A 27,823-nucleotide genomic window follows, 5' to 3' on the forward strand; every position below is an offset into this window, starting at 1 on the left:
GCATAGTCTAGTCCAATATCTCATGTAGGTGATGAGGTTCTGTATCTAAAAATGTGTGTTGCTTCTGCCATTCTGTGTCTGTTCTTGTTTCAGAATCTGTCTGATTCTATACTCCTAATGTCACATTTAACTAAATACTGCTATTTTTCAGCAAATTAATTCTTCTCTTTTAGGCCACTGTTTTAAAACATTTGCAGCTCTGCTATCAGTCATATAATCTGTAGTGCTTAGGGTTTTCTTTTTTTTTTTTTTTTTTTTACTAACAGATGCTGACTTTTCATTTTGACAGCCAAAAATTGAGGAATGAAGATGTAATCCCTTTTTAGAAATGCAGGCAAAACAAAAGAAGTCTATTATAGCTCCTTATTTTTTCCTTTTTTTTCTTTTAACATAGCTATCTGTTGTTCAGCTCCTGTCTATTTAACTAAGCACTGTAAGTTTAGATCTTATATGCAGTTTCTGATCTGCTTAAGGTCTCTCTTTCCTGTAACAATACAGATCCGAACCATATTGGAGATACTATGTGGGGTGGAACTTTGGCCTTTCTGGGTCCATACAGTACAATTGAACAGTGCCCTTTAAACAGTGGCTGGTGGTGCAGGGTGGGAGGATGAGACAATGAGCAGCACTTGAAATGTAAGATTCAGAGTGGATATGAAGGAAAACTTCTTCCATAAGCGTTGGATTGGAACAGGCTGCCCAGAGAGCCTGTGCAGTCTCTGTCCTTGGAGCTTTTCAAAAACAAGTTGGTTAAAATCCCAACCTACTCAGTCTGACCTCAGAGCTTTCCCCTGGGGTTCCTTCCATTCTAAATTAACTTTTAACTCCATGATCTGTTCAGATATGTTAACATATAATTACACAAATAAATAATAATTCAGAGATTGAGCATGCTTCCTTGCTACTTGAGATTTCAGGGTGGAAAATATGATGACAGTTTTGGATGGTTTTTTAAGAGGTTCAGGGGGATCTGGGGAGCTGCAGACCTCAAAATCTGTAACAGGCAACTCACTAGAAAACATAGAAATGGGAAAAGAAAAAAAAGTGGCTATGATCTATCTTTGATGAGTCAATATAGCTTCTGTTAACAGTAGTCCTGCCTTAGAAACATTTAAGAATTCTACAAAAGAGTCAACCATTTCTGAATGAGTGATCTAGCTGATGAAGAGTCTTTGTATTTTCAAAGGGATCTCAGCAAAATCTGTCACTAAATGCGTTTAAGGAAACTAAACTAACATAGGGTAAGAGGGAAGGTCCCTGCATGGTAAGTAGTTACTTGAAAGATGGTAAGCAGAAGTTGAAGCTCCTCAATGAATATTCATGGGCATGAAATACTGGGAGAATATAGTGAGCTGTATGGTAAGAAAGGTGCCTGATGGCAGAGTGCTAAGGACAAGATCAGACTGAAGAATCACAAAAGGACCTTTAAGACCAAGTAGTAGGATAATAAAATGGCAGAGAAAATTCAGGGCAGAGAAACATAAAGTGCTCAGGAACAGGTGAATGTTGGCAGCTGAGGAAAGGAATAAAGAACAAAAGAGAGAACATTGTCTGAAGGATGTGGTGTATCAAGCAGTTTATTAAGGTTTAAAGGGGAATGGAAGAAGGAAATGGGAGAGAGATGCAATGAGGGCTGCAAGTAGAAGAAAACCAAGGTCAGGGAATGTAAACTAAAAAAAGAGTCTTGGAGGGTACTTGAATACTTGGTATTTATAGCCACCATTGGAGACTGAGGCAACAAGCATGGCTTTTCTTATGAAGTCAAATGAAGGAAGTTGCAGTAAAATACCATCTGAAAATTTGATGGCAGAGTTCTTTATGTTTCATTTTAAATAATAATAATAGTTTCTTTTTATCCTTAAAAGCTTTGTGTTTCATACTTCTTAATGTGGACTGATTCAGGGAACCTTTTTGGCATGCTCAGATATGCTTTGTTTATGAATGGCTGATTTGTTCGTTTTTCTTTTTTTTTTTTTTCGTGAATATCCCATTTCATTTTTAATAAACAGTCATATAATATATAATGACTTTTAATTTTCAGGGTATAAGAAGCAGCTGTTGTCTTTTTTTTTTTTTCCTTGAAGTCTTCTGGACTTAATATATCCTCTGGACACTAATAAGCATTTTCTAATGCTGTCATTTTTTCCTGGATTTCTCAACAATGTTTCCTTTAGAGAGTTTATAAGAAAATACCACATATTTTCTTGTGACATATATCTTAAACTGGAAAAGCTCACCTTTTTTCTAGCTTATCCTTATTCTTGAAAGATTCTTCAGAGTAGCTTTTACCATCTACATGGTATGGGAAGGTAGACGATGCTTTGATTTTTATTTTTTTGTATCCTTTTTTAAAAATATTTTTTTTAAATCTATTTCAGTTCTTATGGAAACTTAGCAACATAGATCCAGACATTTGGGAGAGTTTAAATAAATTTAAATGTTTTGTTTAAGTTTGAAGTTGGGTTAAAAAGGACGATTTGTAGATACTTAGTTTTAAGGCTTAGATTCCAGATAATCTTTGATCTTTAATAAATATTTGCTAGCACTTTCTACGTTCTTTTTTAAAGATTTCTTTCACAGTCTTTAAAGTACATGCTGAAGATGAAATATTTGCAGAAGCCTCATACTGATTACATTATATAAGTGTCCTCTTGTTTGTCTGATTGTACACTTACACTTGCTTCAACCTCTACAATTACAGGATAGCTCCTCAACAAGTTTAAGATGAGTCGTCTTGGATATGGGGTGATAGTCATCCACATCTACTGCCCTGTGCCCTTCACAATAACCATTCTTGATATATCTGGAAAACTCATTTGCCTAAAAAAATTACCTAATCAAATCTTCCATCAAATGAGCAATCTATTGTTGATATTATGAAGGCCTTTAATCTACAATAAATCTTTGTTAGAACTCATCAGAGCTTCCAGTTTGAGAGAAATGTGATTATAGCACTCTTAAAATGACATTACATCATCGGGGTGATTGGTTTATCATTTGGAGAAGCGACATCAATCATAACTAGCATAACCACACAGTAAATGAATTCAACCTTTCTACTGCAGAACAATGACACAATAATTGCTCAAAATCAGACTCAAAATGAAATCAGAAAATGCACTTTCTTTAAATATGATGTTAACCTAATGAATATATTATTAAAAATCATGTTTGAGGAAATTCTATGTAATTAAAAATATGTGAAAATGTATTCCTTTTTTCTCATTAGAACCTGATTTCGGTTGCAGAATCATTTTCTATGCAAGAGATATTATGCTGTTTTTAATTGAACTCCCATCACTTACATTCCTCTGCTTGTATTTCTTAATATAATATGCAGCACAATTATATGTGATGAAGGACAAGAGGTTTTTGAAATCTGGTGCACCTGCTGATAGTATTTTGAAAAACACAAATATTACAGAAGGAAATGAGACCTTGTATCCATAAAAAGTTAGTGGATTTTTTTTCCCCCTTTTAAAAGAAAGATCAGTTCCTGTCACACTATTTTTCTAGGATGGTTTCTTACAGTTAACAGTAGGAATAAGTTTATTTTTTCTTCCTGCGTATGTTGTACATATTATCATTCAGGTAATGTAAGGTTACTCATCTTGTTGGAATGCCATTTTAATGGCTTCAATCATAATACAATGTAACGGGCTCTTTTTTAATCTTACATAGAAAAAAAGGTAAGTGGTTTTTGTTGCCAGCACCCTTGCCTTTACTTTTTTATATAGGATTTATTCCTATTAAACCAAATTTTGGAATCCCAACAGAAAAACTGCTTGTTTTTTATCCTGAGTAAAAGGCCTAGAATATACCTACTCACACAACAGTTTTTGATGTAATGGATCTATAATTGGATACATTAATCATCTTCAACAATTCTAACAATGAGAAAGTAAATGCAGAATAATTTTCAGAGTATTTTGATTTTGGGAAAACTCTCAACTGTGGATTAGATATTGTCACGATTCACAAGAAGTTACTGAAGTTTAACTGGAAGGGGGATTCAGTGTTAACATGTCTTTTTGGCTCAGAGACAGTAATACAAAGCATTTGGCTCAATGTAGCAATATTTGCCCACAGAGTAGTTTGAACACTGCTTAGAAGACAGTGTTTGCTTTGATTTTTTCACAAGCAGTAATTGGCAGTGAGGAGAGAGGAATGGAGAAATAGGTTGGCTTGACTGAAATAATTATTGCTGTTTAATGTTGTCTGTGAGCTATAGCTGAAATAAAGAATAAGGCTCCTTATGCTTATGACCCTAGTTCGTGGTAATTATGCAGTAATACGTAAAATATCGATATTCATTATATTGAGTATAAATATCTAGAAAGATCTCCTGAGTTCAACAGATACTACTTGTCTGTAGGATTTCATTATTATTATTATTATTAATGCATAATTAAAACCACCTCCTTGCAGCTTAATCCAGTATGTAAAAATCTTTTTTTCTGAAAGAAGCCAGAACTTATATTAATATAAGGCTGGGGGCTCTGTCTGAGATCCTCTGCTGGGAGTGCTTGGAAGTGTATGTTTTATAACACTCTACAGTCTGGCATCAAAAAAAAAGATATTTTCAGTTTCTAGTCTATAATGAAAACCCATACAGAAGATAGTAATCTTTAAGAAATAAATGAATCCTATAGAAAAATAATTACATCTGCTTCAGATGATTAGGTATCACCCTCTACTGAATGGAGAAAGTAGATTCTGTGTCTGCCCATAAAGTAGCAACAAGAAAAATCTAGAATCCATAGCTCTTTTTTTTTCCTCATAAAGGATTGACTTTGGCTTACTTAAGAGAATAAATAAAAGCGTTTGGATATCTCAGTAGGTAGCACCTTCATTTTATTGGCAGAAAGACATGAGTTTAAACTGTAGATAAGGAACCTAGGCATGTATAGCTGTCCTAGCATGATCTGGTTGCTGGGTTGCTGGAGAAACTGTTCCACAGCTATAGCAGTCTAAATACAGAGCATTAAACATTCGGACCGGAATCTCATGGAGTTCAACAAAGGGAAATGCAAAGTCCTGCACCTGGGAGGAACAGCCCCCTGTACCAGCACATGCTGGAAGTCCACCTGGGGACCCTGAAGGGGGACAATAGGTTGGTTGACTGTGAACCAGCAGTGTCCCCTGGGGCAAAGGCACAGCGGCCAGCAGCACCCTGGGCTGCATTAGGCAAGCACTGCCATCAGGTCAGGGGAGGTGATCCTTTTCCTCCACTTGGCACTGGTGACACATCTGCAGTGCTGGGCTCCCCAGTACAAGAGAGATAAGAACTTCCTGGAGCATGTCCAGTGAAAGGCCACTAAGGTACTGACCAACTGGAGCACCAGGAGCGGGTGGGAGCTGTGACTCTTTGGCCTGGAGAAAAAAAGACTCAGGGGGGTCTTATCCCTATGGGTAAGAGTGATGACAAGGGAGACAGGCTCTTCTTAGTGGTGTCCACTCACAGAACAAGAGGCAATGGGCTTAAGTCAAAATATAGATAAATATAAGAAATTACTTTTTTTGCTGTGAAGAAGATCAAGCACTGGAACAGTTTACCCAGAGAGGCTGTAGAGTCTGTGTCCTTGGAAATACTCAAAACCATCCACTATGGTAGTAGCTCTTAGACGTGTGGAGGAGCTGCGGGTTCTTTATATGGCACAAGGCTGGCCAGGACTTAGTGCGTAGGTTTGTGTTAACTCCTTGTGCAGCCCCAGCAGAAGGTACAGATCACTCCATTCCACACTCAACACTCTCAGAGGCTTTGTAGTTTCCCAGTGTTGACTATTAAAATGATGAGATTTAATTCTGCTCAGATTCAAAGCAGCTTTCTTGTGGTGACTCAAGAGTCCATCAACATCTTTTCTCAATCCACTCAGTATGGCACCATCAAACTTGTCTTGCTCATATACTGTCATTGCAGGTAGTAGAGGTCTTGCCCACACACTTGCACAGAAGGTGAGCATAGAATGCTTGATCAATATTTATTTTTCCTTTTGCAAAATGACTTTTTTTTTATTTCAATTGGAAATCCTCATTCTAAACCTTGTAACTGGATTTGAACTCTTCCTCTTCTTGTCAATATTACAGTTGGAGCGGGGAGAAGGGGTGTTGTTTTACTTTAGTGTTTGTTTTTTGTTCTTGTGTTTGTTTACTTTTGGTTTTATTCTGGTCTCTCCGCATGACTCCTGACATCCCCTAGGGATGAACACTAATCAGAAGGAACAGTTTTGTCCTTCTCCACCGTCACTTTTCTGAACTAACTGCTGTATACCTTTGTTAAGATTTCAGTGACATCTCTTTCCAAAACCTCTTTCAGAATATTTTATTTTAGACTTTGATAAGTTATGCTTAAATAAGCAACAGTTAAAATCAGTTAAGGTTCCAGGGTTGTTTTTTCTAAATTATTTTATATACTTTCTAATATCTGCCTCCAAAAGGCAGCCCTGTATTACATCGGTGTATACAATTGTTGAGGAACTCTACTTCCTATTCAATATATTCACAGGGAAATACCATAAGCAACTTTTTTTCTGATGACATTTTACAACAGTGCAAAAAGGAGTTGTAGATTGATCATTTTAATTTCTATTTCCAAATTAAAAGAGTTAGCTTCTGGGTCCATTGTTGTTATATTATTGAGACTTTCAGTCCTACAGGCTTTTTCCTACCTTGGTACCCATGGTTGTTATATACTGCCACGCAAGCAGAAGAAAGCAACACTAATTTGAGGAATCCTATCCTTAATGCTTAATGTAGCTGAAAAGCATAAACCACCCTATATTTCTTAAAGGCTTCTCTTCAGCAGATGAAAATGTCCAATAAAGATTCCTCTATTACAGCAGATAAGACTGAATAGAAACTAAAACCTGTTGATTTCTAGTGTTTATGCTATGAACACTGGCCTAGATTTGAGGTTTTAAGCAATAGCGTCCTTCTACATGTATTGTTTTAAAAAGTGCACATATTTATCAGCAAGGTCTTTAAATACATTATTTCTTTTCCATTTTGTTTTTAATACTTAAATTCTCTAAATCCGTAATGGCCAGTCACACTCTAATTCTGTTGCATATCTTGTGCACTAGGTCTAATTTTGGAGCTTTGAACTGGAATTAGAAATGGAGGGAACAGCATGAACTGTTTTCCCATTGAAACTGAAGGGTGTACTTTTTCTTAAGTATTAGCTCCATGTTGCTGCAACTATTACCGATATTATTGCTGCTGCTAATCTGTGTAGCATATGTTGATAATGCCAGCAGATGTCTGAATTTCAGCCAGAAGACATAATTCTAGATATTAAGATACTTTAGAAACATTGTATTTATTAATTTATGAATTCATATTCGTAGCAGACAAACAAATCTCGAACAGAAGGTTCTATGGTAATAAAAATGATAATGCATTACTGAAAGCTATAGAATTGAGAAAGGATTCTAAATCTGATGTTTCTGTATTTTTCTTAAACTCACCATGGGTTTGGGAGCTGGAGAGATTTTTCTTATCTGCTTTTACATCATTTTAGTTTAAGGCTTGTGAATGTGTTGAACTGGAAGCTGCTGTAGCAATAAAAGCAGCACAGCAAAGCAGCTGTAGTACTAACTTTCCAAGATTCCATTTCTCCAGCATGTTGCTCTGCTGTTTTCTGATATCCACTATAATGGCTGGGAAACAATTTAGCTACCATGGCCAGTCAGGCCTTGGTTTTCTTCATTACCAATCCGTATTTTGTCTAAAGACTAGATACTGTTGCTCTATGCTGTTGTGCCAAGAAAACGGGTTTGTAGACTTGGTACCCTACTTGAAAACTGAAAACTGGGGATATTACAGTTATAAGCAGAAAAACTTGAATTTTTTATTCTTTCATATGCTGAGTCCAGATGATGTAGATGTGCTTTTCATTTGTGTGTAGAAAAGTCCAGAACTGGTTTAGCTAATGCTGTCTGCTCTAAGTTGTGCTATGTGTAAAGAATTTCTCAAGCTTTTTAATAATTTTGTGATTTGATACAGAGTTTTTAATTTTCTGAACTACATCTCCTTTTTCATTGGTAATGACATAGTCTAACAACTTCTGTAGTGGATTCTGCTGCTGTTTATATGGAAAGGCAACATTTAGAAATCATTTCATGTTTTTAACTGTCACCAACACAATTTCATAGCTGATTCCAAGTGAAGAGTCAAGCATATGTAAGCCATGTGTGCTTCAAGAACGTAAAATTTAGGATATCATCTTCTCAGAATTCTTTGCAATATTGGTACATTTGTGGGTTGGTTGGTTTAGTAGAAATAAAAAGTTTAATAACTTAATTCTTTCTCCCTATAAATCCAAATAAGTTCTAATACAAACACCGTAGGCAAAGAGACACTTCTCATCTGAGTCAATATCTTGTCATGGATTTCCTGGGTTTGATAAAAGCAAGCCGTACACTTCTGCTTTATTTAAATGATAAATTGTACATTTATCTAGTACTTAATTATTATTCCTGGTTATAGAATTACTTGTATTGATTTACATTTATATAATATCTATTTCTAATATGCTTATAAATATTAGCATCTTACCAGGCAAATCTGTAAATATGTCATCTATTGATCACATTAACATTGCTAGAAACTGAGTTTATCTCCATATAAAGCATGATTCCATCAGTAGACGTTTGGACTGTTTTTTTCTTTAGAAGATGTTCAATCTTATTCTAAAAGCTACAGGAGATGGAGAACTCACCATGTTGCTGGAGAAAGTACTCAGTGGTTATTAATTATTCTCACTGTTATTTTTTCCCCCATTCATGCTTGACTCTGCCTGACAGTTCTCCCATGCATGTCTTTTAAATCCCTTCAATATAAACAGAAAGAAATCTGAACTCTGTCATTTTACTCTGAATATTTTTCCCTTTCTGTTTACCTGCCACAGCCCTGTTGTCCTCTGGGAGTATGTACAAGCAAAAGGGTTTGTACTTACAGCTTTATTGATGAAACCCTCCACTGAAAATACAGCTCATCCAAGCAAAATATGCTCTCCCATTACTTCCTAATCCAATTCCTCAAATGCATTAAGCCATATTGTAAAGAGGACTCCTTTGCTTGCATCCCTGCATCTTCTGCTGAGTTTTGCTGATGCATGCTTTCGTACATCAGGATTTTGTCTTTCTTACAGTTTCAACTTCAGCAGCAACCTTGTGCAGCCACTGTTACAGTGGAAACGTAATAGAAGTATGTGGTTCCTCCATTAAACAGCTGTTTTATTTTGATGCAGATTTACAAATGTTTCCTGTAGGGGGACTGTGATGGAACTGCACACCATGGGGTTTACACTGGGAGGCCGAGCAAATGTTCGGCGGCTTTGGGGTTGTGGGATGCATTCAGAGCTGAGCATGGCACTTCAGCTTGGTTCTGTCAGTGGTGATGCTCTTTACTTGCATCATGTCTACCCTGATATCACCTGTGGATAGCTGTCTTACACCACTCTAAAGAGCCAAAAACTGAAGGCATTTGAGTGCAAATCTTGAACTGACCAGTTCCTTTGTGTTTGCAATTCCTATGTTGTTTGTAATAATTACATACTAAAATGACAAAGGGTTATTTTTCTCACATAAACTAATCAACCAAACACTGCCTTCTTTATTACATTACAAATATATGTAATTTATTTTTCTGCCAGATTCTTACACAGAAACACCAAGGACTTTGAATGTTTCTAAAAGTTAATTACTGGCCTGAGTAAGTGCTTACTTTTTCAGATATCTTGACATCATGGCCTAGAGGGAATCCTGTTCCATTTTGTCAGCTCCCCAAATATTTCCAGAACTCAATCTGTGGCATTCGCATGTGAACAAAATTGCATCTCTCACTCTGTTCTGTTTGTTTGGATACTGTGTTTTCTTCCAGTCTGTAGCAATGCTGCACTTGCTGCCAGTTCCCTAGGTTCCTTTTATTGCAGTGACCTTTTCCATCTATGTAGGGTGCCATTTGTCATTCAGTTCTCCTTCAGTCCCTGCCTCACCCCACCAAGGTTTTGCCTTACATGTTGCTCCTTGACAATAGCTCCTTTCTATTTAATGCATTTGTGTTGGATGTCCTAGGGCTGTAACAGTGTGATTTTCAGTAATTGAGCTTTTTGCTCCTTTTATTCAGGTCAGGTCTAATGATTTGTGAAATAAATAAATAAATGTATACATACAAGCAGAAACACGATGCCATCTTGATGATGATAGTGATAGCTGGTACTTATCTTGCATATCTGGGATCTGAAAAAAAGACAGTAAATCAAAAGGAAAGAGAATTGGCAACTTAGTAAGGAAGTTGTAGTTCTGAGAAGGTTCCTTGTCTTCGATGCTCTGTTAATTTAGGAGCAATGAATAGAATGCTGTAGGAAATTAGAATGACCTTTTATAAATGATAAAAAGCAATGTGTGGGTATAGAAGCCTATATATACCAAACCCCTAAAAGCGAGGGAGTCTTTCCATGTTGCTGGATGTTTCAAAATCTGTTAAAGAGGGACTGGCTTACTGTGAACAATCATGCCTCCAAACTTCCATTTGTAAGAACAACAGAAGTGTTCCGTATTGTCTCAGTACTCTCTAAGAAAAAGATTTATGACCTTGTTATTTTGAAACACCCTTCTAGGTCTTGATTCTCCAAACCTGGAGACAGTTGTTTATCATAAAATGGGAAGTCCTAACTGCTATTTCACACGATCTAGGGAGAACTCAGAAATCTGGACTTTAATATTGTACACTGGATTAATTAAATCTGTAATGTATAGGGTATGGTAATTATTTTCAGTTTTACAAATCACTTTTTCTACTGGAATAAGTTGGAATTTTGCACACCAAACAATGCTAACTTCTCAGTTAATACTCACTGTAATGAAGTGTGAAATGTTCTCTCTAACAAAACACAGTGTTTCAGCATGTTTGTTAATATTCGTTCCCATGAACAGGTGGATAATTGTTTCACTTGACACAGATCTATCAATTATAGGGACTAGCAAACATGAAAAGATGTAAAATCTGTGTAAGTTTGTGAGCTCCAGGTTTCTGAGAACATAATTTACAAAGTCAAGTGAAGGGAGTCCGGAGAGCTCAAGTGGTAAACGGTGACTTTGAATTATTCTATCAAGCAGTGAGAATGAGGGTTGGGATTGGGGTGGTTTAGGAGTGCATCTAAATCTTTAGTGACCCTGTGATACAAGTTTCATCAACTCCTGGTGCCTTCATTTCCAGGGTAGCTGAAAACTTGCAAAAAAAAAAAAAAAGGCAGTTGGCAAGGCTTATGTGGAATGAAAGAAGAAATATGGACATTTTCAATTTGCAAATTTGATTCGATTGAGGAAGAGCAATCTAAAGCAAAATGTGGGTTGTTTTTTTTCTCCATTTTCAGTGTCAACTTTTATCTTCAGTGAGGGTAAAAAATAGAAAAAATACAAATACTCAAACTGAAACATGAAAATATTTGCTTAAAAATCTTCGAAATGAAATGGTTCAAGATTTCAAAAATGAAATAATTATTGTTTTAATTAGATGTGTCTGTATTTTCCAAATATATTCTCCCCTGATCCCCTATCTTTTTCAGCTAAAAACATAGCAAAATTTAATTAGATGTTCATGAATAGTTTGTCTCCTTGTGTTGTGAAGCAGGCACTGGGCAGAAACCAGTTAAAGAATAGCTATTCATTCTAAAATCATTAATTTAGTAGACATGGTAAGGCCAGTCAGTTATTCTTGTGAGCGCTCTGTGCAGTTGGAGAAGAGAGTGCAGAGAAAATCAGACCACCTTGAAGAAGAGGAGGAATTTCCAAGACTCTTGAGTTTCCAATTTGAGACTGACTTGAAAGCATGATGAGATTAAGGAGACTGATGTGTATGAACAGACTGAGAACTGGTGGCTCTGATAATGTAGAAAGGCTGGTGAGGGATTGCACTTACAGAACTAATCTGAGGAAAAGATGCAGGAGACTGGCTAGAAACCAAACTTTTAAAAGCATACTGTCAGCAACTAAAGCCCAGTCCACCTACACAGGTAGCACAGCCATTTCTTCCAAATCATTTACAGAAAAAAGTTATATAACACAAATCACTAGAAATAGTCATCCAGAAGTATATAGATGGCCACAAAACTTATTTCTTCACTTGCATTTCAAACTACACACCATTTCTTCTAAATATCTTTTGTTTCTTTTTTATTGTTGACAGCTGGAAAGATTCCACATTCTTCGCTCTTCAATTTCTCTGAGATCATGCCAGAAACGCAAATGCATTAGAGAGTCTTGTTTCATTTTCTTTTTTTGGAACAATTTCCATTAATATCCTGCTGTCACAAAGCAACTGGTACTGTTTCACAGCTCTTTATCATGGCAGTTTTATTCTGGGGAGCTACAGTGATTGCTCATTGAGACCCAGCACCCCAACAGCATAGCTGACTCTATGGGTCACATGGAAGTTAAACATTCAGTCAAGTTTAGTTCAGATGATAGCAACTTCTTAATACTTAACATTTAAATTTCCTCATAGGAAATTAGAACTGGTGGATCCTGCTCAATCAGTAGCCTTTGCATTCAATGGTTTCTTCATAGGATAGTGTAGACAGGTTTATAGAATAGCATTTTCTTTATAGGATGGGCAGATTCAATTCAAGTTTCTAAATTCCTAAGGGGTCTGCAGGCTCAAATTCAGTTTCTGGATAGCTGGTTTGATGTTTGTTCTGTCTAGGTGATTGCTGTTTGGTTTTGCAGTGGAGGGGAGGATGCATGTGGTTTTGGTTTGGTTTTGGGTTTTTTTTAGCTAGATCTTTAAATATATACATTAAATACTTTTCTGGGAATCTTAATATCACAATGTTTTTTAATAACCAATCTGTTAAATTCATTTTATTAACAAAATAATACATTGCAGTTGGTTCTTTTCAGAAATTAATGCTCTTTCATGCTGACTTATATTAAAAGGATCTACAAAAATATCACCATTAGGTTTCAGTCTGTGCAAAAATTCTGCAGTTTAATTATTTTTAATTCTGAGAAAATGCTCAAGTGGTTTTATGAGAAAGCTTCTAAAAAAGTTTGAGAAAACTGTAGTGAAATTATATAATTTCAAATTTTGGTTTAAGCATAGTGTTATCAAGGAATAAAAAAAAAAAAAAAAAAAAAAAAAAAAAAAAAAAAAAAAGGTAAAAGAATCCTTTCCTCTATAGTTTTTCTGTTCCCCACTATGTGTTTCTCAACACCAAAATTCTCTGTATCTGCCCCTATTAATCTTCAGTCTGTGCAGACTTCTGTTTCTTTTTTCACATAAAAGTTTTCATTTTCTCACTGCAAAGCAAACACAGAGAAGATGTCGTCGATGGGAAGCAGTCAGTAGTTCCTAAAGCAACCCAAGCACAAGAGTAGGATTCTCAGCTCACCAGGCCACCATGTTTCCATAGAAATTGCCAAGTTCTATATGAAAGTCTAAACATATTTTCATAAGATTTGATGCTTTCTCCACCTTCACTTTGCATTTTGAAATCTGTTGAAGATATGAGACATTGTTAATTTCATAGTATAATAAAAACATGTGAATGTTGCTAAATATTCCCATGAGTAACATTCACAGCAATGGAGAATGTTTAGAGCAGACATATAGCAAATTGCTCAAACATGGAACAACCTGTGGCAGAAATCTGCCTGCTCCAACAAGCTTCATAATAATTAAAGAGAACATATTTTCTTACTGCTCTCCCAGCTGCTTTTTATTAATCTGTGTTATTAGATGATGGTTAAAGACTCTCTAATGATTCCTTGTTTGTACCGTATTAATCAAAATTCAGGTAGTGAAACTGTTCTTCTGCTTTTATTTGTTCTTAAGTCTTGTTTGAGCCACTAACTCAATGCCTAGTGCTACTTTTAGCACTTTTTCATGTGGTGATCTCTGTTTCACAACTACAAAATGTAAATCAACCAAAGAATATGCTCTATAGCTGAATTTTCATTGCTAAGCAATTTGAAGTAAGGATATTAAAACCACTTAGACTTTACAAGTGTTCCATATCAGAATATGGATAGTTTTCATGCTGTCTTGATGTAAACCTTAGGATTTTTGGAGAAATTCTTATGCCACAGTTCTTTTGCTGAAAGTGTTAAAAGCTTACTTGCAGAATTTAAAAACTAATAGATAATCAAGCTTAATAGTGATTTATTGGCTGGTCCACTGCAAAAATTATATATTTAGTCAAGACATAGAAGCAATACTGTGAAGAAGTTTTTCAATTTAGAATCAAACTTCAGGTTTCTGCACTTCCATTTATCTCCGTTGAATCCTTTTCATGAGACATTGAGATTAGATATTGATGAAAATTAAATCACTAGGAAAAAAAAAAAGTTGAAATTTCACTAAAATGAGACAAGAAAAAGAAATATAATGCTGTTGCTTTTAATGATAATAAAGTTAGGTTGCTTTTTTGAGTACTGGAAGAGCTCCAAAAAAGCCATTGGTACTCACTTTGGGAGTACTTAAATATCAGAAGCTCAGAGCAATGTCTATGTCATTATATAGAATTGTCATGCCTCACATAGGCATTAGGAGGCTAATCAATTCATCAGGAATTTGCATAGAATTAAAACTTGCATAGTAAAGATTTCAGGAAATTAAGTATTAAAGTATTAAAGCAACACACATCTGATTAAAAAAATATTAAACATTCTGTAATGAAGCAAATTACAATAGCAGTGCATTTCTAATTGAATTTGGAATATCCAAGTTTCTTCTGCAACGGTAATGGAATACACAAGTGAAACTTACTCACATGTTTCGGATGGGCATCACTATACTCAAATATTACATCATCCAGTATGTCACATGATGAAATTTTGTATCCTCTGGAGATCTAGTGGAATAGTCTGACAACTGTCAGTAAAGCAAATCTTATTGTCCACTGGAAAAAAATGTTCATTATACAGATTAGGGTAATTAGCACCTATGTTTACATGCTTCACTGCTCCAGAAAAAATGATCCAATAAACACAACACCCATGCAGGAGATGAGCTGGCAATTAAATAGGTGCACAGAAATATTGTCTTTGCTCCTTAAATGTTCAACATCTTACAACCCTTACTTTTTTTATGGTGATCAGTACCTTAAAACTTTTATCTGTAATGTGACAGAACCATTTTGTAGAAAACAAAAAACTTTGTGTCCCGTAGAATGGTTATTGCATTAGAATGTTCTCACTGTTGAATTTGCCTGTTAAGATTTTGTTTGAGGAGTCTTTGAAGATGAGTTTATTCTCGAATATGCTGGACTTCACAGCACTGGTCTTATATGTGGCCATTAGTTTAGGAAAAAAAAACGTATTTATTTCAAATACCTTATTTTTTTTAATGGGGAAAAGAACTCAAACTCTATTTTTAAACCACTAACCACTATTTATAATCCTATTGATAAACGATTTCACAGCTATTATAATATTTTGCTATCAGTAATAATTCAGCAGATATTATTTAATAGATAAATATATTGCTAGATGTCGTTTGTTATTGCCCATATCCAGCCTGGAGACCTACATAGTTTATAGGTGAATTTCACATAGAATATGCATATAACCCATGTGAGCAACCCTCTCCTTCATATATATATATATATATATATATATATGTACTTAATCGGTGTTATCCAGAGTGGGAGAAACACCCTCTACTGCTCAGTTTACTTGTCCTGTATTTTGTCACTGCTCAGCAGATGGTGGAGACTGTATATCTAAGTTAATGGAAACAAAAATTGCATGAATAGTACTATGTCCATAAAAATAAAGTCACATAAACTTAGAAAAAAAATCAATTAATACAAGCCAAGAAATGATGGAAAGGTGGGCGATGACTGAGACAGTAGTGATAGCAGGACTTTGAGGCATTCTTAACAATTATATTCTGTGCCAGATTTCTCAGGACTTCCAGCTGTCATTTAATCACTCAAATCAGCTTTTAAAGTTTCAGAGGGTCAGAGAAGATAGAGTGAGAGTTCATTTTGAAAATGTACTCATTGTTCGGGTTACCAAAAGAGGCTTTACTCTTAAAAAAACTTGCTCCAGAATATTGAATAAGCTGAGATTTGCAATTTTCAGATTTCTGTCTGAAATAATCTTTGGACTAGCTCTGGTTTAATCTTATATTGTTCTTTACTGAGGGGAATAAGGAGTCATGTAAACTCATTTCCAGAGTTTTTGCATGCCAGAAATGGTGTGACATGTTATACATGTTTTGTTTCCATTGTCTGATGTTGACTAGAAATTATATCTTACACTTGGTAATATAACCTTGAAATTCATTAGTCTGGTGGCTGGGAAATGTACAGATGGTAGGGTTTGGCAAGCCAGTGTTTTTGGTAAAGGTCTTCTCTGTTTGAAGTCAGTGATTTGATCGTTGATTTATTTATCACTGGTTTATTGTAATTTAAATGAAAACCTAATTAAGTGAGCTTTGATTAAAATTCCATATGAAGAATTTAAACGTTTGTAAATGATAATTACTCTCAGAATTGCTGAAGTACTGATAATGCTTAGAATGTCCTATTACTTCTCTGCTTGTTTTTTTTAGCAATTCCCTTCTGACTCCTCCATTGTGTTTCTCAGAGTGTACTTCTGTGCTCTGTTTTACCAGATTATAGAATGGCTTAATTACAATCAACCTCTTCAAAACCTGGGCATGAACACCAAATTTTAACAAATATATATATATTAGTTCTTAGAAACTTCTGCTGTTGTCATTTATCAAGTGCTTGAGCTTATTCAACATCAGTAAAGATAGAATCAGATCTGTGAATTTGGGGGATTTGCTCTTTGGGTTTAATTAGGGAAAGAAAAACTAGAGGTATACGGAAAGAGAGCCAAAGACCTTGAGTTTATTGAAGAGGGATGTTGAGCAGAAATAAGGAAGTGCTGTTTGGGGCAATATGGGGCTTAATTAGAAAAGGTGTAGAGTGCATTTTTAATGCATTTGAAGTTATCTCTGAGGATCGATCAGTGAGTAAAATCCTTACACAGAGTGAGTACAAATTAGTGGTATTTGCACTTACAGCTAGCATGGACTGAGCCTGTATCAACTGAAAATTATCTCTGTATGTTGATGTACTGATACACACATGTCCATGCTTACACGACAGTGCAGTATACATAAGCATGCATGTGTATGAAAAAAAATGAAGACAGAGGAATGAATTAGTTTTGGGGTTTTTTTTAAATTAGGATGAGTCTGGGTTTGAGAAATTCTTCTGGACAAAAGCAAGGAAAAAGTGCACTACTACCTGTAATTAGAAATAATAATGTATAATTGCTTCATTTGCCATATTTCTACTGTTCTGATTTAGTTGAACAATGTGATCATTATGCCACCAGTTTTCAATAGAGGTGTCACAATGAAAAATAATTGCAATATTCCACAATATTAACTGTACCCTAATTGCAAAAGTTTTGAAATATAATTACCATGAAAGCTAATGCGACAGGGAACATTAAGCATAATTAGTATATTTTAAAAAAAGGAAAAACTGTTAGAAGCTTGTTATTGTCTCGTAAGGTAGCTTCAAATTAGCTGGATGCAGAGCACTTTCATCTAGGTTTTCTATAATTTTCGTTATTAGCACAGACTGCAATAAATTTATTTGACATAACCCACACCTGCTAACCCTGCAGGAAAGAATTTCTAATGTGCACGGGTCCCAGGTTTCTCACAGGATCTGTCACAATTTCCTGGGAGACAGCAGTGGGTAAGATTTAGGTGTGGGTTGGTTAGGGTTTTTTGCAGGTTTCTTTTGTTGATTTTTTTATTTTCTTAAAAAAAAAAATGGTTACTCATGCTGTACTGCTCAAATCGCACTGTGTTTTAAGAAATTTCTGCAAAGAGATACACAAAAATGCTATTATGAAGCACTTCAAACAAGGCATTCATTACACATCACAACCATGTTCTGAAAAAATATATATTATCTGTTTTCTTTACAGAACAACTACATACTTTCACATAGAGCATGAAAGTTCACCCATATGATTAGAAATTATTTTCTGAAGTAAAGAAAAATAATCTATCACGCCAATTGTATGCTAGAAATGTTTCAGTGCCCATATAGCAGGGGATAGTATCCAAGCCGTAAGAAGCAGTACTGATTTTCTGTAAGATCAAATTTTCAGTAAGAGACGTCTAAGAGATTTTCCTGTGGATTTCTGATAAAATTTTGCAGGCAGAAACTAATGTTTTCCTGGTTTTGCTCTGTTTCAAAATTACTGAAACATATTTTGGAATCCATACAAAAATATCCAGAGGAGCACCATTAAGTGTTGTTAGTGGGCACAGTTTTAAGAAACACACATTGCTCGTTTTTTGTGTTGACATAGCTCTTAGGGATATGGTGGTGTTGGGAATGGCCAGTGTTAGGTTAATGGTTGGACTGGATGGTCTTCAAAGTCTTTTCCGACCTAGATGATTCTGTGATTGTGTTTGAAATTAGTATTAACCACTAAGGCTACTTTTTATCATCTATATATGCAATTATTGCAGATGTGTAACAGATTTATTGGAAGGAATTTATGTCATTAGATAAAATTTTGCATTGGCTAGTGCAGCTCATTTTTCCCTAGAATCATCTCAGAAAAAGTGCAGTCTGATTGTGTCTGCTGTTAAAGTTCAGTACAATATTGGCCAGATATCATGCTTGGTAAAGTTAAGAGTCTTTATAATGACTTGGAGTGTCACAGTCAGCTGTGAAAAAGCTCATGTATAAAGGTTATTTCAGTCTTAGTTTACTGTCTTACAGAAATATTATCCAACTCTTTTACTGCTAAAATAGTACTTTACAGATGCAATAAATTTTAATTATTAAGATTATATTATTAAATTTAAAAAATATGACCCTTTTTAGCAAACTCAGGAACTCAGGAATTAGTGAAACTATCAAACACTTTGAGTGTGTGCACATACACATGTGTGTGAACACACCATTGTGCCAGAAATTATTTTTCTGCTTGTACAAATACATTAAGTCATTGGAGTTTATTAATAGATGTGCTTCAGTCATAAGACCACCCTCAAAATGTTTATCCTCCAAAATGTGTTAAATGTATTTACTAAAAAGTTTATTAGAATATTTTTTTGTTCTTTCCCCTCCATATAACTATGATTTAGATGACTTAGATTTTTTTTGGAGGTCCGTAGAAAACTTTTTTCTTGTTAATAATTTATTTTAAAGACTATGTCTTCTGTAAATAGTACTTAATAGAGCAAGTGAAATAACAGTACATGCAGTTAGTTATACATAATCAGGTGCTATGTATTTTTCCATGCACCTCCGTGCAGCTTGAGAACACCTTGCTGCCTTTCCTCTGGTTTTGGCAGAGCGTCGGGATGTGGTTTGACAGCCGCTCAGGGAGCTGCATCTCTGGTGCTGTGGTCAGTGCATGCGCTTGCCCAGGGGCTGTGCATTCCTGTCACCATGCCCACCTTGTATCATCACCAGTACTCCCAAGAAAGGGCTGACCCGTGTAGATGCTTGGAAAAATTAATCTCACCTCCAGGGAAAAAAATGAGTGCTTAGTTCACAAGCTGATAGTTCCTGGCACCCGTTTCCCACACAGTTGCACAAGCATTAAGCATGGTGCAGGAGAGGGTGGAGTTTGGTAGCCATCCAAAGTTACTCAGCTGTTGGCCAGGGAATCTCATTGCTGGGTGCCTTTTCATTGTCGGTTACCACCAGCCGAAGACTGCTGCTTGTGAAAGCCTCAGCCCTGCTTCCCCTGGCCTCTGGCTTCACGCTGCTGCTGCTCTCCTTCCTTTGTGCCAGCTCTAGAAACCATCTAGTTAGTTGGATCATCAAAGTGGTCTGACTGGCAGCTAGGCCAGTCTGGCTAGCAAGGTTTGTTTTCAGCTGGATTATCAGGCTGGTTTGACTCAAAGCACACTGATGATTATCACTTGCCATCAGAAGAGATAAGAGGCTGGAGTGCAAGAGCTTGGACCAAGCTGCCACTTTTGGCAGCAGGCTGGACTTTGTCAAAACCAGCTGGAAAGCTGCACTCTTACAGATATTTGTGCAAAGATGAGCTTGTAATTACCTCTGCTTTAGGTCTGCTGTCAATGTCTCATTTGAAAGTGTGTCCTACTGTGCTGAGAGGTGCTGCTCCTTATTTGTCTTTAAATGTGTAAGTCTAAACTGACTCATTGCTGAGCTCCCCGGACCACGTGTCAGAAACACACCACGCCTCTTGCTAGTCCTTTTTCTGATGAAGGACTTTGTACTTCATTCCAGCTCTTTTTTGCCTTTTTGCACGGTTTTTGGTTTTTTAATTTCTTCCCACCTCCTCTTACTCTTCCTTCTACTTATCAGTTATCAGCAAAGAGTTTCAGTTCTTTCTTATTGCAGCCATGGGAGAATCACAGGGCCTTCTGCCAGTAGCAGTGATCACCTTTCCCAAACAACTCAGGGTTCTGCTTCCTTTTTAAAAATCATATCTAATGATTCTATTCTTTTGCAAACAACTTTAAGCTATATGTTTTGCAGGACTTGCATCGATTCATTATTTAATGCTTAGTGTTAACTCTATAGCTTAATCCCCCTGTTATTTATTATATGAAACATTATTTCATTAACTAGATTGAAACAGATGAGAGTGGAGAACAGAGCTCTGACAGGCAAATTTAAATTTGTATTCAATATCCAAAATCAAGCTTTAGGTTTTCAGGAATTAATCTCCATTTAGGTTCCTATATGAAAAAGAAGGATTTAATTCTTTTTCCCATTGCTCTTAAACAGGTATGCAACAATTCACACATACAAGGAAGCATGTCAATACTGACAAGTGTAGATTTTTTTAAAAATAGACTGTATCTAACATAGAAATTGGTCCTCTCATTACCAGCATGACAAACATTTGTTCTTATCTAGAAATGAGACTTGCATGTTCTTGCCTTGTGAAATTGTCTTTGAAAGTGAACATTATCAACTGTGGTGCTGAGAGCTTGTATTTGCAGAAGGATTGCTTTGGTGGGGAGCAGCAGCCCTGATAGACACAGTGGCTGCAGAGGTGCTCGCAGCACTGTGCCCACCTTCTTGCATTCTCCCGTGGTAGCAGTTTTGGACAAAGTGAAAAAAATGCTCACGTGTGTATTTTGTTCTTGATATATTGGGGGTGTGGATTTTTAACTCACTATATTTCAGTTCAGTCAATGGTTTGGAACAAAAGAACAGCCTGGGGGGAAAAACAGTCGCATTAGATCTGAGTCAGTCACCTACACCTGCTGTTCCCCACAAAACCGTAGCCAGTGGGTCACTGACATTATCAACCCTTGTGAGCACATGTAGGGATGTTCTTGTCTTCAGTTCCTTGATGAACTAACTGTGTGTTCCTACTATTTGCAGCAAACCAAAATTTAGACATCTGAATCTTCTTCAATCTCCCCCTTCTTTTGTCCCTGCATGGTTCAAATTGAAAGGGTATTAAATTAAAGATGCCAAGCCCAGCTTCTTCGCTCTCTTTGTTGAGCAGGAAGGGTACCTTCATTAATTAACATGAAAATTAGTTTAGTCATAGTAACCCTTGTATTTCAGAGATTACTTTTAGCTCCTAAAACATACAAATATAAGGGAAATAGCAGTAACTAATTTGTGTTCTGTGCTTCACAATGTACAAGAATGCATATTTCTCTTCTCATTAAGTCTTTCTGATTATTTTTCATGTATGTTTAAAGTCAGACATTTCCTGTTGGGATTTACTGCCATAAATAGCTGTCCATTTTTTATTCCTACCAGCTGTGCATTTAAGTAGCACACAGCAAAGTTTATGAATCACTTCTCCTTGACAGGTCGTAACAACCACAATATTCTGCCACATAGCCAACAGCAAGTGAATGATATTAGCACTTAAGTCTCCAGAAAACTCTGTTCAGTAATTAAACATTAAACCTCTGATGCCTATCATCATTCAGTGCCAACATCCTTTACAGTACAGGTTTGCTATATTCAGGTAATGATATTAGAGATGATAATTTATTCTGGAAATGTAGCTATCTGAGAAGAATGAATTTACTGAAATCAGAATTTCATTTATAAGCTGGCTTTTCAGGACTTTTCTCCTAATTCTGACATTCACCATGCAGGAATATTTATTTAGTTAAAAAGTCCTCTAAATGTAGGATAATTGACAAAGAGTGATGAAACGAACAATATTTAAAACTGTGGCACCAGTAGCAGTGTGCAATATAATGCAGAAATCTGCCTTCATTCAATAAGGACAAATGATCCAGCAGCACTTCAAGCTCTGGGCATCGTTTCCAAGTTAATCTGCTCTGCTTTGGTGTCAATGTACAATTGAGATCAACTCACTAGCTAGCAAAGAAGCTCAGGAAACCTCAAATAAAAATTCAAACTTATAACAAATACAGCGCTGCTGACAGAAACTGTGAAGTCTGTTTTCCATCACTGTATGTGCATAGCTTATTTAATATTATTTCAATGAGAAATAATAAGGATACCCCTCAAATAAATTAATAGCTGTGTTGTTTGGTAGCAGCTACAGCTCCTGCTCACCAGCTGAAGCTGCAGTGCTCTGTTCACTGTTAGTAATTTTCTGCTTTACAATAAAATGGCCAAAGAAAGATAAAGCACGCAGGACTTAGAAAGATCTTAAGCTTAAGGTTGCAAAATCAAGCATGTAGAAGATTGCTAATTGTCAGAAATAAGTCTGTCTATTCAATCGGAATTTGCCCAGTCTTTTACATTAGAAAGCAGCATACAGAAAGCTGGAGCACTACTCTGGTCCCCTCAGCCCCAGCAGCTTTGTGGCCAGCCCTGGTATATACCCCAGGGGAGCAGGGTGCTCTTCCCACCAGTCTCATGGTGCTCTTTCTCCAGCTTTCCCATTTATTTAGTACACAGTCTGCTTGTCTATCCAGCCCTAATTGTTATTTTCCTTGCTCATCTTCTAGTGTTTATGAACTGACTTCCACTCTTTCCTTTTCTGGATCTGTGTGAGGGTTTTTTTTTCACTCCTTTCTCAATAGTTTTCAGTTCCTCTTTCCTTTACTGAGATCTTCAAATGTGTCTCTCTTCCTCCACTCAATTTTTAAAGTCTATCTTTCTATTTTGTTTCTCCCAGCAATCAAAAATTAAAATACTAAAAATGGAAAGTATCAGTGCTGTTTGGTTCTAAACAAAAAGGAAGTTTATGTTAATAGGATACAGAACAGTTGTGAATAGAAACCTTAACCTATAAGGCAGGTTCAGCAGAAGCTCACATTTCTAAAAAGAACACTTGAACCAACAGTATTACATCTTTTATATTGAGATTAGCACAGCTCATTCTTAATAACCAAAAGTGAGTTTGGCTTGCAAGATGTTAGATGTTAGGCAATAGAATTACCTAATAGCAGAATTTTTACAGAGTAACTTCCACTAGTTTGAGAGCCTTCTGAAGGACCCAAATGAAACAGTAGTAATGCCATATTACATTATTCTTAAACTTGGCACCTAATATTTAGAGGCTATATTTCAAATAGAAGTTGCATTTCAGACTTGAAGAAATGCCTGCAAGTCTTCATTCTTGCCCCACCTCCTCTCATCTCTACATGACTGAAGGTAAGAGTTTGAAATGTTAAATTAAGGAGGGAGTTGAGTCAACAGGGAACTGTAAAGATAGCCACTGTTATTGTTTGGTCTTGCAGTCTGTAGCATGACACTACCTCCAGGCACCTGGAATATATGATTATTTAAATGCACAACTCAATATAGCAGCAATTCTGTTACAGCTATCATGTGTAATTACACTGACTGAATGCGTCTGTGTGTAGCTGTGTATGTCTATATATGCACATTTTTTTTTGTTAATTTGGTTTTGTGATGATTTTTGTTCACATCCAAAAATTGATCTTGACAGGTTGATGTGTGTCTGTAGACAACCCCAAATATAGGTCAAAATCATGAATTAGGTATCTCCCAGTTGGTGGTACTGTGGAAATTTTAGTTGCAGTACTGTGCTTTAGAACTGACTACTAATGTGTAGCTTTTGGTAATTTTGTTCATATTTGTGAACTTTTTTGTGTTAAATTAAATTTAACCTTCTTAGGTGTCTTATGTTCTCACAGCAAAATAAAGTTTTGGATCATCCAATGCTATCGGGTAGAATGTAGCGGTATTACTACCAAGGGTGACTGTGATGGGTGAATTTTGGATAGGTCTTTAACAGATCTCTATGACTAGTTGTTAGGTCATGGTTTGGATGAAACTATTTGATGTTTTCACTGAGTCTAGAATAGGTATAAGATTATTTAAATGAGCTTTAAAGCCTTAATTCGTCTGGCAAACTGCTGTAGGGTACTAGAAAATGTTAAGGGGAAGAGGAGAGGAAATTCTGAAAGCAATTAGAGAAACCTTTTGACAGCTCTTTTCAGCAGATACAAAGCCATCTTGCAAGAATCTCCCGGCATTAGTTTCAGTGTTTTATGGACAGTTGTGCCATCAAAATGCAAATGTAGGATGTAGAGGAGAGCATGTGGAGATACTTGTGGATTATTCAAAATTAAAACAAAATTACCAAGACTAAAAGATTTTTTCCTTCAAATCTAGCAGTCAAACTTTTTTGAAATTGTTCGACATTTTACTTTGAAATCCAGTTTCTTGAGCAATCAACCCTGTGATCTGAATTCTTCCATATGCATATTCATGTGTGTGTTTACATATTTGCTTGTTTATTGCATCTGGTACTTTAGTAATGTGTAATTTCTGTTTCTTCCTTTTGTCTGGAGGCCTCTCATATTACATTTAGATTGTATCCTTTATCATCCCAAATTGACATTTATGCTTTTACTGCTATTGTTTGCCTAGCTCCTCTCTGGTATGGATCAACAATTTGTTTTAATCTATGTCACTTCTCTTATCTCCCTGTACACAGAGACGCAGTCATTTTGCACTTGCGTACGCCTACCGAGATTGTGTTAGCAACAGTGCGGTGGCTGCCCCCTCCCCTCTCTGAAATGCCAGGGATTCTTAATTGCTTTTCCAGTTCGTTTATAAGAACGCAGAGACAACACTATATGCGAGACCAGTTTTGACAAAAGTAATGGTATGCCAATGCCTATGAATAAATAAATATGATTTACATAGAGGAATACTGTGGCAATAGAAAGGAAGTCACGGAATGGAAGCAAATGATGGTTTAAAGACATTATTCCTTATTCTTAGCAACGAATAAAGTCCAGAGTGCTGTAGAGCACAGGCTGCTTTACAGGTGTAGTTGTCTTTGTAAACAATGTGAGGTTTTAAAATTTTCTTAAATGACTATCTTGAAAACTTTGAGGTATAATGAGAATTAAACAAGAAACGTTTGGATTTCCCGAGCCCTCCAGAAGATGTTATGCTTCCTGTGGATTTTTTGCTTTCTAATAATCATGTTAACAGTTTGCATTCAATTCCTTCCCTAAATCTGTTCAGTTAAAAGCGGCCATGTGAAATAGTTTAGTAGGTAAGAAATACTAGCATAATCTGTGTGTAGTGACAGATTTGGAGCTAAAAGCAAAGGTTTGAAACGAGTCAGGTTTATGTACTGAGTAACGAATATCTCTGATGGAAAGAAGGAATAATGAGAGCAATCAGAATAGCCTAGCAGAGAGCAGGCATGGAAAAAGGGTTCTGCAATACTCGATAGATCAATTTTGGTATGAAGGCTGATAATGGGAACCTAATAAAATAATCAGAGGTGAGCAAGGACATAGAAGCGAGATATCTAGGGCACCTGTCTGCTTCTTTTTCTGTGTCTGTAGACCAATGCCCATAACCCACTATGCAGCCTTCAAGTGCCTCGGTGACCCTTCTGTTTTGCTTGGGGAAAATTTCATGCACCACGAGCTCAGCATTTGTTACAAACTATGGTGGTGACGCACAATGCCTTCTCAGGAGGAACACATGCTGCACCCTACGGAAGAACATGGTCTGGAAGGAAAGTGTTGTTTGCGTTTATGTACATCCCAGGATAAATACCAACTGATTTGTAGACGATAATCACCGGCTTGTAGGAAGCAGTACTGATGAACACTTTTAGGAGAGAAAATCTCTGTGTCAAAGTTTGATAGAGAAATATGAGAAATGTCATAAGGAAGTTCAATGTACATTTAAACTGTGTATTACATTACTTGGTAATAGCAGCAATATATGTGAATCTACATATATAAAGACAAAGATAATAATCTCCTGCCTTGTTCAGGTCTGGAAGTTCTACCTTCATCAAACATCAAAGCAAGTGAATACCTTTTGTGCATTTCTCCCAGCACTGTCCTTGTCAGTGACAGTGTTTCTCACTTCTATTTCCCTATTTTTTTCTTCTCTCACATAACGGTTATTGTTTTCTTTAGTTCAAGAAAATAAATACAGGTTTGGAAGTGCATCATTTGTAAAGAAAAATAAAAAGGGAATAGATTTTCCTTTTTCAGAGGTCTCCTGTTCTGTGGGATGGAAGTGAAAGCAGCCCAGCAGTATGCCTGCACAAGCCTGACAGTGACAGTGCCAGATAGATAATTCAGGGACCACAAATAAATGATGAGCTATTTCTAGCTTTTATGAATCATGAGATTTTTTTTTCCACATACCCATAAAAACTGAGGCAGACAGCATGCCTGTCTCTTACAGTCTTACCAAATGTGAATAAACAATGCCTGTAGCACTGTAGCTCTTTAATTTATGATCTAGAGAAGCCTTATTCTGTTTTTATTATGCAATGTCTCCTTGACCAGCAGCTTTGTTTGTAGTTGCACTGGGCTTCTAATTGCTTGGAGTGAGAAAATCATATGTGAACTAATAATATCTGAAACACAAATGTGTTATAGTTACATCTGAACTAGTCAGTATGAGTCTTGTGAATTACCAAAAAATGAGAGCAGAAGAGTATTGCCTCTTTCACTGAAGAATTATGAAGTGTTAGAAAATTGAAGACAATGTATTATTATGTATCACTTACGACAGTAATATAAGTACTTGGACTGTGCCTAAGCAAATGCCTTTGTTTTCATTTTGCTCTGTTGATGCTGCAGTTCATTTGAGCAACATATACCAATGACTGGCTTGAGTCACAAGTGAAAAGAATAGTATAAATAATGCACAAAGTAGTTGGATTGAACAGGAAGCTCTAACTTCATTTATGCAGTTTATGGCACAGGACTCCTCCATTTGGAGCTGGGGATACCTCAGTCCCTTTGAGAAGTTAGGGATCTTTTGGGGTGAACCAGAGGGACACTGAACTACCAGGTGTCTGCCACTCGTAGAGCTTGGAGTGCCTCAGCCTGGCCTCTGACCTCCCTGCTGGGCACTGGTTCTTGGCCATCCTCCTTGTATTGGAAAAGCCACAGGAGTGATAGGTGCTTCACAGCCACACATTCCAAGATATGTTGCTTCTGAACCATCTGCAGAGACATTCAGTTCAGTATCATCCAGCCAGGAATCTGATCTCTGCACAGTAGGTGTCTCTGCACCATTTTTTAAACAGCTCTGCATACATACAAAATGTATTGGGCTTGATCAACAGATCTAACCATTACTGTGACCAGGTTTTGGGGTTTCCTGTGTAATTGGTTAATATATGCCAATAGAGAAATATTTTGCTCTGTCTGTTCTGGCAGTGTAAGCGATCTCACAACAGAAATGCTGGGCCATGACTGCTAAAAGAACCCATGTTCTTCTAAGCAATAGCAACGTACCTGCTTATTGTCAGGTCTGAAACAGATGATTGTGTTCACGGCTTCCTGCTGTGTCTGGGGAGTCAATCACAAGCCACCTTTTGGCTACCTGAGCCTCTGAGTAAGTTTCTTTATTAGTCCAAGACATATCACT

The 27,823-nt window shown here is 36.4% G+C and overlaps 1 protein-coding gene across 11 annotated transcripts in view; it reads left to right on the forward strand.

The window, feature by feature from the left end:
* TENM2 (teneurin transmembrane protein 2) overlaps positions 1 to 27,823 on the forward strand; it is a 727,803-nt gene that overhangs the window by 495,333 nt on the left and 204,647 nt on the right. The window lies entirely within an intron of this gene.

Source organism: Athene cunicularia (genome assembly GCF_003259725.1).
Source record: "Athene cunicularia isolate RWA chromosome 13 unlocalized genomic scaffold, athCun1 chr13_part1, whole genome shotgun sequence".
Lineage (NCBI taxonomy): Eukaryota > Metazoa > Chordata > Aves > Strigiformes > Strigidae > Athene > Athene cunicularia.